This window comes from Alligator sinensis, unplaced genomic scaffold (genome assembly GCF_000455745.1).
Source record: "Alligator sinensis unplaced genomic scaffold, ASM45574v1 scaffold1334_1, whole genome shotgun sequence".
Taxonomy (NCBI): Eukaryota; Metazoa; Chordata; order Crocodylia; family Alligatoridae; genus Alligator; species Alligator sinensis.
Window position 1 is genome coordinate 465,887 of NW_005842872.1, and position 3,830 is coordinate 469,716.

Below are 3,830 nucleotides of genomic sequence, written 5' to 3' on the forward strand. Positions count from 1 at the left end.
GGCCAGTGCCTTCAGCACCCTCGGATGGAGCTCATCCGGGCCTGCCGACTTAAATGCATAAGATGCGTGATGGAAGATTGATGATAGAGGATGTATACCTATAACTCTCTCTATATAGAGAAATACATTTTAATTTTTAAAAAAAAGGGATTTCACCACTGCCACAAACCCAGCTGCCACCTGCCAGGGGTCTAACAGGGCTCCCCGGAGCCAGCCCTGCTACGTGTCTCCCAGCCCCGCGGGGCACAGCGCTCCAGGGCCCCCCTATGTCTCCAGCTAAGCTGGCTCTGCTCTGCTGTCAGCTGGAAGTGGGATTCCCCCCTTCCCCCCACTCACAATTAAGCCCTGAGCCCTGGGCTTCCAGTGCAGAGGGGGGAGGACGCCAGCTGTGCGCAGGGACCAAGGTCGGGCACGAAGGGGGTTTCTAAGGTCAGGCGGGGGCTGGACCATATCAGGCAGCTGGACAGCAGCAGGTCTGCTCCCTCCGGCCTCCCTCTAGGCCCTGCCCCCCACACACCATTTCTATGAAGGACTGGGAAGGGGTGGGGGTGGGGGTAAATTAAAAGCGTAGGAATAATGTAATTTTGGAAACCTTCTCCCGGGGTCTGTACCATGACGAGGCCATCTGCCTCCAGCCCTCCCACCACATGCAACAAACTGGCAAGGACTGGGATTTTCCCCCTCGCATGCCCACTTTTTCAGTAACACTAAGGAGGTGGGGTTTGACCCCAGGGTCTTGAGCACAGGCGGTGCCGATCACTGGGTCTGGCAGGTGAATCTCTGCCCACCTTCCACCTCACAGGGCGAGCCACCTGGACACAGGGCATGTCTACAGATGCAATTAATTCAAAGCAATAAACTCTGATGTACATTGCACCAAGTTCATTGCTCGGGGCGCAGTGTGCGACCGTGCGCCTGAGAGCCCAGCACGCTGAGCCGGGAGGGGGGGGGAGCAGCCCCAGCTGGCGGGGGGCAGGGAGGCCCCGCCCTGCCCACCCGGGGCTGCTCCCCCGGCTCAGCGTGCTGCGGAGGCGGCCGGGCACGAGGGTGCTCCAGCGCGGGGCCAGCCGACAGGAGCTCCACAGCAAACGTCTCGCGTAGACGCGCCTGGAGAAACATCTCAGGGGGTTTAAGCCTCCCTCAGGCTGACACCAGATTAGGGGTCAGGAAGGCATTTTGCACGCTGGTGAGACTGGCCCAGACTGGGGGGTTTGCCTTCCTCTGCAGCGGGGGCACGGCCTCGGCCTCGGCCTCGGCCGGTGTTTTCTCAAGTGCCTGATAACAACCCTGGCAGCCGCAGCGGGACGGCTGCTGCGGCCTGTCTCCACCTGCCCATTTTCAAGGGCCCCGGCTAAGCTGCAGACAAGCTGACAAGCAGGAGGCCCAAACAGCCCGTCTGCGAGTAACCGCAGCGTGAGCCCCTGCATGTGTGACAGCCGGTCTGGGCACCGTGGGCCGGGAACCAGCAAACACCATTAAACAAAGCACCAGGCCAGATCAGAAACCCTCCGTCTTGCCCAAGGTTGTCCATCTCAGCTAAGTGGGGTCTGTCCAGTTCCAAAAGTTTCAGTGAAACAAAGACATTTAAATCAAACCGGTCCGAGCTCATTCATTAGAATATGAAGACCAGCCACCTCTCAGTACTGGGTAGAGGCTGGAGGGGAATTTGGGGAGCTCCACAAGTTCCAGATCTGCTGCCGGTCTGTGCGCCCCAACCCTTGAGTCTCCCCAGCTGGGAGAGGTGGGATCTGTGCAGCACTGTCCTGGGCAGCCAGACAGCCTTTGGGAGAAAGGCAGCCGGGTCCTCACATCCCACTGCATTTGCACTGAGGACAACACCCGGGATTGCCACCTCACCAATCTTAAAAAGGCTTTCACCCAACAAGGACACTCCTCCAGAGACAGATGCAAGTTTGAAAGAGCCACTCAGATGCCACATGAAGAACTGCTGCAGTGCAGAAGGAAAACCCCAACAAATCGCACACCGCTGGTTATGAAAGATCACCCCCCGCCCCTCGAACCTGTATGGAAAATCCTCAAACAATTGCAACCCAGGCGAGAAGAAGACCCAATTCTTAGAGAGCTCTTCCCAGACCCACCCATCCCAGCCTTCAAACAAGCACCGAACCTTGCTAACCACATCACCAGAAGCAAACTTCCTATGGCTCAAAACACACCAAATGGATCCAGCCAGGCCATGACAAGAAATGCAAAACCTGCCACCACATCTCCAACACCCCACAACTACAACACCCCACAACAGAGCCATCGGCATCCCTGGATCTTACACCTGCACCTCCAGAGACATCATACATCTCAGTGCACCACATGCCCTGGTGGGAAATATGCAGGAGACCCAACAACAGCTGTGCACCAGAGTGAACACACACTGGGAATCTATCAAAGACCAGAACACCCGATTACCGGTGGGGCACATTTCTCACAAGAAAATCACTCTCTCTCCAATCTCTCAGTATTAATCTAGGAAAGAAACTTCATTTTTGCACAGAGGGAGCTGGAGATGGAAAACTGTCCCTCTGGGTCCAGCTTTTTCTTGTGATTTCCCAGTTGGTCTCAACGGTCTCATTTTGGAACCAAGAGCTCTACATTTCTGTATTTGTTCTCGTCTCAGACCCACACGGCTACCATGTCCATCCCTGAAACATGGAAGATGCCAAATTTTAGCCGATTTTGGATTTTAAACTTGATTTCAGAACAACAATAAAGATTTTTTACCTCTGCTCCCGCCATCGGACACCTCCAGGCAAGGAATTATACCTGCTCCAAAGCAAGAGCAACTCAGCACAGCCCTCAGAGACACAGCTACTGAGTGCATCCCTGGACCGAACATAGACATGGGATTCATGACACACTAGGAGCTGCCGGACATCTGACTGCCCAGGTACCGCTGCATTTTTCCCTGCTACATGCATCTCCCCCCAAGCCTGTTTCTTCCCCACCGGCTCCTCAGTTCACCTCTGCGTGGACTGCCTGTTGTGCTGCAGCTTTACTACTCCTGCCATCCAGGGAGAGCACACACCAACTGCAGGCGCTTCCCCAGCCTGACCAGGGCTTTTAAGCCCAAAGGCTTGTTAGAAAAATGCTCCTAACTGTTTAGTAGGTCTAATAAGAGATATAACACACGCACACACGCAGCATCTCCCTGCCGTTACGCTCAGCAGCCGGCAGATGCAGCGAGCCGGGCGGGGCCGGGCGGGGCGGGGAGCAGGGAAGATGTGCAAGGGAAGCACCTGCTGGGGAGGCAAGTGTGTGTGAAAGCCCCAGTGGTAAACTTAGCACCAAAAATGGGGAAACAGCTTAACTGCATTTTTCACTTCACTGCTCAGAGGATGTCATATGATATGAAAATGGGGCTCAGGCCCTGGGTTGTCTGGGAGGGGGTGGAGCATGGGGGCTGGCAGGATCGGGGCTGGGGGAGCAGAGGCCCAGCACAACCCTCAGGCACTCACCGCGTGCAGGTCCAGTCCTGTCTCTAGCACAAAATAGGGGCAATGCTCTGCCGTGGGGCTGCCCCTCCTTCCCGGTGCCCCTCACTCCCAACCCGCAGCCCCCAGGCATGTTAGTGTCAGTTAAGGGTTGGGAATTATTTGGCCAGAGGACCACTTAGGGAGTGTTAGTGAGCTGTCATACCTCCCCCGCACACACCCACAACAGCTCACCAACACTGTCTACGTGGCCTGGGTGCGTGGCCAGGTGGCTGGGACAGGGCCACAGGCAGGAGGGGAGCAGCATCTTGGAGTGGGACGGGCAGGCACAGCCAGGGAGGGGTCAGGATCACGGGGCAGTGATGCCATGGGGCCAGGACCCAT